Source organism: Setaria viridis, chromosome 7 (assembly GCF_005286985.2).
Source record: "Setaria viridis chromosome 7, Setaria_viridis_v4.0, whole genome shotgun sequence".
Taxonomy (NCBI): Eukaryota; Viridiplantae; Streptophyta; class Magnoliopsida; order Poales; family Poaceae; genus Setaria; species Setaria viridis.
In genome coordinates, this window is record NC_048269.2 from 30,804,281 (window position 1) to 30,817,540 (window position 13,260).

Genomic DNA, 13,260 nt, shown 5'->3' on the forward strand with positions numbered 1-13,260 from the left:
CGCTAAACCCGACCTGTCGGATTGGGACATCAACGCGGTCGCACCACTTCACTCAATCGGTGACAGCAGAGCCCACTACACCACTCGACTCGCAGCGTCGCAGAGCCGAAGCCTTTTATCGTGGCACCCCCTGACAGTCTCACGTTCATGTAGTTGCCGAACCTTCAGGCGTGACTCCGCGTCGACAGGGAACCAAGAGAAATAGACCGCACCACACCAAGAAGGCCACCGCCATGTCGAACCCATCACCATAGTGCTGCTACAACACCACACTCCATCCTGATAGAGTGTTACCACCAGATCCGGACCTTTCGTAGGCTGCCTCGTAGTCGCCACTACGAAAACGTAACGCACAGGGCCTCGTCACATCCGCTGTTGGCCTCCACCTCTCTCGTTGCCTCGAAGAAACATCGCGCGCGCGGGGCCTTGCCATGTCCGCAACATTACTCCATGTCACAGATCCGTTTCTTAAGTCATCGTCAGAATGGTGAGCAATATTGTCCCGCTTCCCAAGGTCTCCATCAAACAGCCAAGCCGCCGCCGCAAGTTGACTTAGCCTCGTTGGTCAACCCGCGCACATAGCTTTCGCCGTCGTGCCAAGTCGCTTGCGTCATTTTTCGATGATGTACCGTAGCGGAGTAGCCCAGCAAAGCTGAGCAACCCGCCGCAGTCTGTTGCAAGCCTAATTATCCCACGATATCGTTGCTGCAAGCGCTGTTTTCCGACACAGTCCCACACCGCACTAATAGCTGCCCAGCAACGCCAGCCGCCAAGGTCCGCAGCAAGCAACCAACCCGACAAACATGTGGCAACCTCTGGCCGCCACCACAACTACGATCGCCTCCACGTGAGCTCGGCAATCCCCACCAAGCTTGCCATCCTACACCATACCACCTTGTCGTGCCACAAGCTCGTCGCCACGAGACCGCCGCCACCAGCGGCAACCTCCTATGACCACTAGCGTCACCAATATTGCCACAAGTTGAGTTGGGTCTCCAGAAACAAAGCTTCCAAGGAGGGAACGACGACGGCGTCGCCGTCGCTCGTCCAGAATTTGGACAGAGTTTTCGCCTAAAGAACCCCGTGCAGCAAGGATAGAGCTCCAACATGACATCCCCAATGGGAAGAACGACGCCCTAGGGCGCCGCCGCCATTGGCACCAGCAAGGTCACCGACAAAGGCTTTCGCTCGGAGCACCCCATCCCAAACCGCTGCATGCACACAGCCCAGCACTACCAAGACCACAGCCATGGAAGTCCTTCGGAGGCGGCGCCGCCGCTGTCCCTCCTCATCCGCTGCCATTGCACACCCACCCTCGGCACTCTTATAGAGATAAACAAACACTCCAATTTAGAGAGGTTATGGTGTCATTGCAAGGATTAATCTTGTGCTCGATTTGTGCGGATATCTTACCACCATGTGTTTACTGCATTCAGCTTGTCAGTCCCTATCAAGTTGGCTCGCTCCCGTTGGGTACAGGTATTGAACGAAATTTTCGATTTTATTGGTCAGGAGACACCACAGCTTGACCTCTTGTGCATTAAAATCGTACTGCCACGACACGTATCCTATTGAATGGAGCTAAATCCGTCGTACTTGTATGTTTCTTTCTTGATTTTGGCGAGAGGGAAATCGTTCATGATGTATGAATCCGTATACCACATACCAAAAATGCAGAAGAGTTTCCAATAACAAATTATTCGGACTACTAGTTCACTGTAAATAATATATGTGAACTTTGTTTCTTTTCCTCATCAAAGAAAATAGAAGAAGTGTTTGGAATAACAAATTATGGGGTAGGAGTTTTTAATTTCTGATGCTTCGGTTGGTCAACGAGTCGTGATCATCAGTTGGACAGGGACTATGATAAGATAAGCGCATGTGTTTTGTCAGTGAGTTCATGAAAACAGCACATGATTCTTTTGAGCTGTATTTTAATCGAGTCCCATCTGTACCAACCTTATACGTACTCTAAATTATAGGTACAGCCACCAAAGGAAATACCTGGGAATAGTTGGGGAAGCTTCAGTAGTTTGGTGTCGACCGACTGAAACTCAGGTCCGTTTGCTTCCGCTGACTTATTTTTAGCACCCGTCACATCGAATGTTTAGATACTAATTAGAAGTATTAAACGTAGACTATTTACAAAACCCATTACATAAGTTGAGGCTAAACGGCGAGACGAATCTATTAAGCCTAATTAGTCCATGATTTGACAATGTGTTGCTACAGTAAACATTTGCTAATGATGGATTAATTAGGCTTAATTAGGCTTAATAGATTCGTCTCGCCGTTTAGCCTCCACTTATGTAATGAGTTTTGTAAATAGTCTACGTTTAATACTCCTAATTAGTATCTAAACATTCGATGTGACACGTGCTAAAAATAAGTCACCGGAAGCAAACGCCTCCTCAATGCGACGCCGACGACAGACAGCTCCACCATTTTGGATCGTGGAAACCGCAACACGCTACCAGAAGTCCAGAACGCCGACCCTGTCCTCACGCCCACGACCACCACCTGATGGCCGTGCTCGCCAATGAGCCGGCGGCGTCCGTGGCCACATCGTCAGCCAGGTCGTGGAAGTGGATCCTCAGGTGGTATGGTGAAAATCGCAAGCACGCATTTCGATCGATCAATTGCATCTATGTTCGTCTCCCGGGCTCCCCGATCGGTTGAGATACTGAATTTTGCGTGAAGGGTGTGACCAAGGGCGTGGCGGTGGAGGCCCTGCTCGCCGCCATGGCGCGCCTTGTGGAGGCGGCGGACCTCGCACGCGCAGCCGCTTATCTCCGACCGGCTCGCCGCCTCAGCCTGCGGCGGTGATCTCTTGCCAGTCTACTCTCACTATGTAATGCTACCTGGACGGAGTAACGGGAAGGCAAGCGCCGGCCGGCTCGCCAGATCTCGACGCCGCGACACGGCGAGGGGCCGCCGCGGGGCCTTCTGGTCTGGGGAATTTTAGGCCCGTGCTTCGCTCGCGAGGGTCGCCGGAGGCAGCGGCCGGGAGCGCAAACTTGGCGGAAGCTCGCAGTGGTGCAGCGCGAAGGGGCGGGCGGTGGTCGCTGGCGGCAAGGCGACCTCGCCGGCTCCCATGGCGCCGGCCTGAAATGTTATTGGATCGCGATCATTAATCTCAATCCAAATATCTACAAAAGAACCCAATTTATTTACATATAGACCCCTAATTGGGATCTAGATTATTAATCACGATTATTTTCAAAATACTCCCTTGATTTGGATCGGGCTTATTAATAGCGATCCGAATATATGCAAAATGCCCCCCGTTCAGTTCTTGCCACCATCTTGCCTTGCGTGGGGAGCGGGGTCTGTGCTGTGCATCGCTGGGTGCGACATGTCGCCGCGCGTGGAGACGAGGAGGGAGGCAGCTCTCTCCTGAAGGAAAAACAAGGAGAGCCCCACTCTTCCCCTCCCCGCCTGCGGTGGCGCCAAGTCGATTTCTTTCCCTCGCGGCCTCTTAAGCTGTTGCGGGTTTGAATCGAAACCGAGAGCACGCGCGGAATAGAGAGATGTAGATAGAGACGGAGGGTGGGACATGTAGATTAGACGAGAGGAGATATGGGTACTAAAGGACACGAACTTTCACGCACAAAGATAGTATGGGGAACAGAGGTCAGCCGCCCGCCCGCCTGCCTCACAGAGATACCAGGTGTCATGGGGATGCTGTCGCTAAATCATCTAATGCTCAAGCAGGTGTGGAGGCGTCGTCGGCACATCCAAGTTCGCAGTAAGTCGCCTCTCACCGTTCCCCCTCTTTGGCCTCCCCGTTATTCATCTCTGCTACATTATTATATGGTCAATATTTTGCTGAAAAGATTATGGTCATTGTAGATTTTCTCTTGAATTAAAACATCTTTTAATCCTATAAGTTTCAATTTTCCAAAAGCCAGATAACAGAAACAAATTGGATTGTTGTGTGCACAATTTGTATGCTTGAGTTGGTTTTTTCCTTCGGTTAATATAAGTAATATTCAGTACCATGTAGGATGTGTTGCAGGTGGGTCGATTACTAATGGTCATTCTCAGGCTGGTGAAAGATCGACGTATTCAGGACCACATCTTCCTGAGGTACGGCATAAAATGCTGATGATGGAAAGCTTAGATGAGAAGTAAAGATTATTTGACAACTATACTTAACTCCTCTAATTGATGGGCCTATTCTAGCTACATAAAAAAATTGTGAACAGATCTTGTACTATTTATTCATTGTTACCGTGACAGTAAAGGCTAAGCTCTAGCTTTTCCTCAGTACCGATACTTGTTTAGTTACATTGCAACCATTACAGAAGATTTTATTTAAAATGCAGTAATACACAGCCGTAACAAAGTTGGGCTCCCCCCTTAGAAAAGATGGAAACGTATAACCAAATATCATTTTTCTGCGAGAAGATTGTGATTACTTTTTGAAAGCTGGCTCGAAAGCATTTTGACAGTCCTTTTTATATGGTATTACCTAAAGAAGATGGTCAAGGAGTTAACTGAATTGCCGATCTCATGTTTTCCGGTGATACCTTCCACTTGTTCCTTGTAGCAGAAAATAGGTCTAGCCATGAACAAACCAAGAATTTCTACTTGAACTAATGAACTGAACAGATTTTTCCAAAGACTTGGTTATCCTTTTTAAGTCAAGTTGTCCCAATGAAAGCAAAATGATTAGCATGTAACATTGCCTTTTCCCTGTTTGTTTTCTCCAGATTATAAGTAGCCATTTATAAGATTGCATCAATCTTCAATTTATTGCAGCCACATAGTGTATGAGAACACTAGTGGTGCGGCTGTTTTAGAATATTTCCTGTGCCATATATTCGTGTACTCGATTAGCCCAAAGTACCTTCTTGCCTTTTGACCACTATGCCTGCGGGACCTTGCCTGAAAATGTAAATGCTGGACAATGGATCTGTTATAAAACTGTCACCAACTAGCAATATGGTTGTATGTGTATTCGTACTTTGAAGAAAAGTGGAAGTGGTCACTGAAAGCTTTAGCATAAGTGAGGGATACTTTCACATGTTGTCCTGTAACCAAATTTCCGCGAACCCCTCCCATGCTGATGCAAAAATGTTCGGCGGCGGCCCAGAACCACGAGATGACGAGGAGATGCGGGAGCTCGACTTCTCCAATCCCCATGGGCGGCTCTCTGAGAATGTGGTGGCAGTGGCGGCGACACGACAACAAGGTGCACGACCTCCGAATCCTCGCATGCCCCGTCCTCATCGCCGGTGGAGCCACCTCCGCCAATCGCAGCTCGCTGACCGGTCCCTCGCCGGGGAAGAAGCTACGCGGGGCTTTTCCACTGCCGCCTGACCTACTTCGAGATTAGAAGCGGCGGCAGCGGCTGCCCGCCATATTGCGATCCCAACTCATGCTTGTCGTGTCGCCAAGGCATTTGAACACAAATGACAAATCAATCCTGACTGGTTGCTTCGTTCTTCCTTATCTGATATGTCATTTTCTTGCAATTTCAAGCGCGTTCATATTGATTTCTTAGAGAAAAAACGCTCCTTGTTGAGTTGCAGTGGAAGATATCTAGGAAAGAAAGCCCTTAATATTATTTAGGGAGCACATGTAGAGTGTAGAGTTGTACCGAGGCAACTCAACTTCGAGTGCTTCACTTCTAGGCCTTGGATCATTCTTGACAGCATATGTTGTATCAATTTTTTTTGGAGCTATATATGATCCCTCACTGATTAGTCATTTGTTTTTTTTTTCTTTTGTATTTCTCATTCATTTTCAAAATTACTTTCACACCAGTGCATCCTAATGAGGGGGGAGATGTTTTCTCATCATATTTGTTTCTTGTTAACTTATTTTCCTCAGCATCAGATATTCATAAGAAAGGGACCACCTATCTAACAATAGCTGGTGATGATCGGTGATGGTGGCTTGGCAAGGTTAGGTATTTATTTTATTCTTTTTCTGGTTTGCTCTCTATATGAATTAGTATTTTTTTTCTGTGTTCGCAGCAATGCTCATCCTCTAATATGGTGCCTCATTCAATTTTTTATAATACAGATGTTTTTTTATTCAGTAAACATATGGACTTAAATAAAAGTTCAAATAAAACTTGTACTCTGCAGGTGAAAGAGTGGCGATATTTGTACATTTCTGGAACTGAAAGGATACATACCACCTGTTGTTTTCCTGTAGGTATGTAGAATGGACACCTTGCAAATTGAGTAGAATGCTTAGATAACATGTTGATTATTTGTGCCTACATGCTTACCTGGTTGTTTCTTCCAGTAGCATCAGGGAATTTGTTGGCGTTCCAGTAATTTAAGCTCTCATTTTTACTTTATTATGCTGATCACCATGACATAGGCTTTTATCAATTTTGGATGCGGATTGTTGATCCCCAATATATTTTACTCTTTTTTCTTCAGATTCTTTTGCTGGACAATAATAAAATCACAAAGCACCAATAGAATGATCTTATTAGGTTTTCTTAGGAAGCCATAAGTTGTCTGTTGTCTCCAAGGATAGTGAACAAGAGACTCTATCTGCAGTTCTTGTCAATACGCTTGACTCCTGGTATTCGATTGTCTTGCTAACTATATTCTTGATAATTTAATATAACTGTGCTTTGATTACTGAATGTGTTCCTCACATCCAATCCAAAAGATGAGAATTACCGAATGCTCCGCACATAGGAAATGCTCTAATGATGGCATACCTGTAGCTGACAATGAACCAATTAGTGCCATGCTTCATCATGCTTGATGTGGCAGCACCAGAGCACTGCGTCTTTTCTGAAGGTCATCAGTAAGCATTGATGGGAGGGTTCCACATGCACATTGAAAAAATTAAGAATAGGACAAGACACAGAAGGAAATTGAAAAGTACGAGGTAAATTTACTATTTCTTTTTCTGAGCTTTAGTTGTCTAGCATTGCTCCTTTCTTAGTTGTAATGAAATGTGTGAAAATTAGTCAGGTCAACCATATTTGAGTTGTGTATTATAACAGCTATCAAAGGTTGTTTGCAACAGGCCTACAATATGCTCGCCAAATTCATTATATTTTTTGAAAAATAAAAAAAATTGATTATTATTTGAAATTGTGAGAGAATACTGATTCCTCCATGTTCTGAAATTCTAGGATCCTGAACATTTCTTACCTTGGTTACAAATGAATACATTGTAATGATCTGGTTACCTTTCTTGTGAGATTTATCCAATAACTTGGATTAAGTTTGATGGAAGTTTGCAAGAATCAGGGAAGCATCATTGCCTCTGGAATTTGGCATATAACACTGAGGTAATTACTAGATAATGATAATTTTTTTTGTTGATGGGAGCACGAGGTAATGGTAATGGTGATGGGATTCTCTGTTTGGCCTTGCTGTTATGTCCATGCAGCTCGTTTTAACTTCTGATGTTGTTCCTTGATTTTCGGAAAGAAGGTTAGTAAAAGGGAGGAAAATCAGAGGCAGTCCTCCACAGCAATAGAAATTAGTCTTAAAGTTTTTTTTTTCAGAAGGAAGCCTGCTTGAAACTTCTTTAAGCTGAAAATGTTTAAGCTTGAGAAAATGTTATTAGAATTACTGTAATCTGAAAGGGTTTCTATGTTGATATTACCTGCTCATTGGTTTCTACGCATTTTGAGTTGACGTGTTGGAAAATAAAAATGTAGTGCTTCACAAAGTTTAAGTTGATACCTGCTCAGTGTTTTCTATGCATTTTGAGTTGACATGTTAGAAAATAAAAATTCAGTAGTGCTTCACAAGGTTTTAAGTTGATATTACCTGCTCAATGTTTTCTATGCATTTTGAGTTGACATGTCAGAAAATAAAAATACAGTAGTACTTCACAAGGTTTATTTAGCTGTCTAGAAATTTGGTGCATGAATTTTTTCTTATGAAAACTCAAGAATTCTGAATTCTTCTCTCTTTTAGGTGTCCTGCTGCTCATAGTCAACTCCATCTAGCTCACGATGCTTGGTCCTGGACTGATGAAGTATAGAGCTTGTGCAGGCAAGGCAGGCCTGCGCTGTGGTGAACAACTGCAACCACCACGAAGTCTATGTCCCCAACACTTTTGGTGTTGCCTTTAGTTTTCGCTTCCTGATACAAGTATCTTGCATTTCATTTCTGCTGCTGAATCCGAGGAGAGCACCGGAGGGTGCGAGGACTGCAGGATCTTGGATGGCCGTGCATAAACAATAGTAAATGTTTAAGGGAAACATATATACAATATCTTTGTGCCTGATCCGGAGACTATTTACCTAGAGTATCACTAGATCGGAGGTCACTTTTATATGTGTTTATTGGGTCACATAACATTTGAGCATGTTTGGGTGGGTTGGTACTTTGCTTTAGGTCACAAAACATTTTAGTACTTCGCTTTAGGTGATTATTAGTTTCTTCATTGGCCATCTCATCTTCCCCACGAGGATTGGTGTCAGTTCCAAAATTGTTATATAAAATACTTGTATGAGTATGACTACGTGTTCCCTTGCTCACTCATCTCAGGATCAAAGTCTGAAGATGTATACGACCGATCAACATACGAGTCCATTAGTTAGTTATACGATGGATTGTTGACAAAACAATAATTGTGATTTCTTATATTTAGATTTGTTAATAAATATTTTGTATGTAATCTCTTTTTAATCACGTACATGCCGCACGTGCACTTCCACTAGTTATTAAGAAAGGCAGATGAGATCTTTGGTCTAGAAAACAAGGACCTTGTACACCATCTTTGAGAGTCTAATTACTCGTAATGTTCAATAGACTCCTCGAGGCTAAACATTTCCCATAACCACTGGTGATCCATGTTTTACCGGTATATTGTGATTATGATGTTGGTCATTTTTTGTATTTGAAGTCTGTAGTCCGTTGAAGGTTCTTGGTATATAGTTTCCTCTATCCTTTTGCTTGTGCCCATATAGTCATGGGTAGTCTGTAAGCTACAATTTATACACTTCAATACAAATGGAGAAAATATTGGAATAAGAGGAAATGTGTTATAGGTGTGTTATATCTCGAACATAATAGACAAGTTGCGACTTTGAAACAACTGCAGAATAGAAGTTTCTTACATTCACCAGAGTAAATGAATCCATCTGGAGAAATATAATTTTATTGCTGTATTAATTCCCTTTATGATTTTAACTCTATCGAATATCTCTTTCTATTTTTGGAATCTAAACTGTTGAAATATACCGTAAACTGTTTTGACCTTTGGTATCTAACCTTAATCCTTTCGCAACAGTATCGTTTCAGAAAATTACTTATTTCATATCCTTTGCTATGTGCGTCATGAGTTGTTTTTGTGGCCTGCTCCAAATTGCCTTTTGCTCTTCAAAGCTCCCAACGATGGCAGATTGCTTATTGTTTGTCAACGAATTTGCCAAATGGTTGTAATATACTCCATTGTTTAAATCATATAGTATCTTCAGCAGGTTTGCACTCTTTCTCCTGACCAAAATTTGCCCATCTGTGCCTTCGGTTGTGTTGGCAATAATGCTTACTGGCTTTATTTCCACAGAGGGTTCCAACTCAGATCCTTGGACCATGTAAACTGCACCAAGAACTTCTCCCAGAAATATGTCCTGGAAAAATGTGTAAAAAAGATCAAAGACTACATCAGACGTCAACAATTGAAAGTGGGCAATTTACAGAGTCTTAAGGGGCCATTTACCATGTGGTGATACAATTTCTGTTTCCTCTGAAGTTCCTGTAGCATCAAGATCAAACCATGGACAAACCTTGATTCGGGAGTATGCTGCGTGCGTTGCTCCAAAGCTGCAAGGACATCCTCGAATGAAGCAACCTTTCGTTGCACGTTAAGAGGAATGAGTGTGATATCCAGACTGGATTCTAGGACCATTTTTGCGGCCAGTGGATCAAGGAACATGTTAAACTCGGCATATCTGTTCGATGGGACAGTGAACACATTTCCCTTCTCATGATCGCTCTCTCTGATGTGTCCGCCAACGACATAAAATCTCTGCATACAGAGGATTATAAGATTTTATCTAATGAATATTGATTTCGCATCTGAATTCATCACCCATCAGAACTTCGTTCGAAGTTTCGTACTACCAGGGGGACAAAAAGAACAAACCTCTATCACAGAGCTTGCATCCATGTCAGATAGTGAAATGTTGGCCAGATTGGTGAGAGGTCCACTGGTAAGAACCGTGATTTTCTCACCTGGACCAAGTTGCTTCCTGATTGACTGCCAAACATCATAAGCATGTGGCTGCCGGCGCTCTGGATGATCTAAATTTTCAGACATGTACCTAATCATGGAATGAACAGATGTAAAATGCATTACGACAATTCTATAGCATTAGCATACATATGAAAGTGACGAAAGAAATAGGAAGAGTGGTTACCTTCTAGGACTTCTTGGCAGTGACCGAGCCAATCCATACAATGTGTCTGAATCAACAAATCCACCACTGCCGTGGGGAATGGCATAAGAATTTTTGCAACCAAGGATTGGATTGCCCAATGCATTGGTATTTCCTAGACCGACTGGAATATCATCGCGGCCCATCATATGTAGCACGTCGTAAACGATATCGATGCTTGCACTATTAGCCCAGCCATTGCCATTGATCAAAACAGCCTAAAACAGTTTAGCAAACTGAGTTTTTTTTTCAGGCATTCAGTGTACAACAGCATACCGCATTGTTAGTTGCAAAAATTATGCCGTTTGTAACATATATTTCTCTCACCTTTAGATCAAGTACTTCTCTCGGTTCCTTCAAGAGGTATATGAGGGACACAAAATCTCCAGGGCTCATGTCCATGTCAAAAATGACTGGCTTACCCCTGCTTACATTCCTGAAATCAGGCTTGTAGTTCTTAGGGAGATTTAGAACCTGAAAAGGAAACAAATTCGATCATTGTTGTGCTTGAAGTTCGACATTGTGAGTTCTGAGCTTTTCAGCTCAAAAACACGCCAAGTATACTGCTTAGTTACCTCTAGGAAGCTCTTGCAAAATTCCTTATCCAGTAAGCTACTTTTATTGGTGTTTGGCTTCGCGCTTGTTGCGACATATACCTGCACTGCTTCTGGACCGGACACTTCCTTAGTGTATCCATCCTAAGGAGAAATGCAGGTTTTCAGGCTTCCGAAGTTCTCATGCTTTTCAACATTTCGCATCCAGTACATTCCATTACCTCACATCTTCCTCTGTTGCTTCCCCGCACCAGGCAGAAGGCATCTCTGATCCCAGTCTGAACATGCCCACTGTGAACTCCACCCTCTTGCAGTCCAAACTTGGGTTTAGCTAGGCCATCAAAGAAAGGGTTGGAGCCGTCACGCGCGCCGTACGGTTTGTTGGAGGTTACCACGGTGATGTTCATGTACTCGAGCTCGGCGAATTCATTGCCGCCGCCGTTGGTTTCGCCATGGCGCATGCTGGAGAGAGCCACTCCGGCGGCGAAGTAGTCCCACATGTAGTAGCCCTGCAAATTCATTGAAGCGTAAGGAATTCGTGGAGAACTCGACGTTTTATTACAAGGGCCGGAGATGGATGGGTTCAGAGTGCTTCAGACTACTTGCCGTGTTGTTATGGCTGTCGGAGCGCCTCCTGTGCCGCGCCAGACCTGGTCCAGCGACTGGAAGCCGTAATGCGCCTCGTACGTGCTCTGGCGCCGCCGGAACTCGGAGTTGAACTCCTCCGTCACGGGCACCATGTACGTGGCGTCGAGAGGGATCAGCGTGACAGGCACGCCCGAGTGGAGCACCTGGTACGCGGCGAAGGGGTCGCCGAAGAAGTTGAAGTTGGCGAACGGGTTGGCGGCGGTGGCGGTGAAGAGGTTGCCGGCGACCCGCACGGCGCCGCCGGAGACGTAGACGCGTTCCACGTTCCGCCTCAGGTGCGGGCGCGTCGCGAGGAGGATCGCGAGGTTGGTGTGCGCGCCGAGGAGGATCACCGAAGTCGGGCCGGAGGAGAGCGTGTCCGCCATCACCCGCTGCGCCGTGGGCTGCCGGTACCCCCGAGGACCCTGCGGGAGGAAGCCCCTCCGGACGCCGGAGTTGGTGTCGATATCCAGCCGCCCGCCGAGCCCCGGTGGGATGGCCTGCCTGTAGCGGCAGCCGCCGGCCGTCGACATGCCCTGCATTGATACCTCACGTCAAATGCATGGTGCTAAGCGCTAACTTGGAGCACTGGATCGATTGCGTCAGTTGAGGTACCTGGTCGATGAGTGGCAGGTAGCCGCCAACGTTGGGGCGTATGTCGCCGGCGCCGGATATCCCGCCGTCGCCGCCGACGCCGACGGCGATGTCGTCGCGGCCCATCATGTAGAGGATGTCGTAGAGGTGGTTGACGGCGTGCCCGGCGTCGCTCCACTCGTTGGCGTTGATGGTAATGGCCTGCATTGTTCACAGCAACAATAGTGACGCACTAGCCGGCCTTGACTGAGAGATGTGGATCAGATACGGGGCATATGGCTCATCAAATTGACGGCCACGAGGCGTTGAAGTCAGGCATGCCGCTGGCTGCAACGACGACGACGAGAGTCAAAGCCAAGATGCGCCTTCGCTGTCCGTATCTATCTCCTCCACCTCAGGTGCCTTTGGCAGAGCGGCTCCACGGATGGCTTCTGTTGAAGCTGTGCCAAACATCCACCCAAAAAACGGCTTCGGTCGCGGAGCACCCGTAAAGCCGTTCTCCAATTTGCACTAGCAAGGCGAAGCCGGAAAAACCGGCTCCCCGCTGCTCCCTCCCCGTCCGCGCCCCACTCGTTACGAAACTACCCCTGGACTACCCCTGGACTACCCCTGGAGGGTTGGGAGTTGAGGTCCATCCCCTCCATCCTGCCGGATCCGCGTCGAGGAGGGACGCCACAGCCGCCGGAGGAGGAAGCCGCCGCGGTGAAGCCGGGATTGTGGTGGGCGGCGGGATCCTGCTGGCACACTCTAGAAGGTATGCGGCTCGTACGCTTGCACGATCTGGTTGGTTCCAAACGGGCCCTTAGTTGGGCTTTTTGGTTTCCACGAGCCTTTCACGTTTAGTGGAACGGCCCAGCGTAGGGCGACGACGACGCAGGTTGCTGCAGCATAGCTCTGAAACTGCTGCATTGTTGCTGCAGCGTTGAAACTCTGAAACTACCGAATGTATTGTGCCCCAGGCTGCTGTGCCAAACAATTTCTAAAGTAAACCTGGACAAGTGAGGGAATGATAATGATGGCCAACAGATGAAGAACAACGTCGTGGCAAACGAACTGAATGCACATGAATAGCCTAGCGTGAAGCAGAGAACTGAGAGCATGTCAAAA

At 46.1% G+C, this 13,260-nt stretch overlaps 1 pseudogene; it reads right to left on the reverse strand.

Moving 5' to 3' along the window:
- Positions 1-9,027: 9,027 nt before the first annotated feature.
- LOC117863723 (nucleoside hydrolase 3-like) lies at positions 9,028-13,177 on the reverse strand (annotated as a pseudogene).
- Between the last annotated feature and the right edge of the window lie 83 nt (positions 13,178-13,260).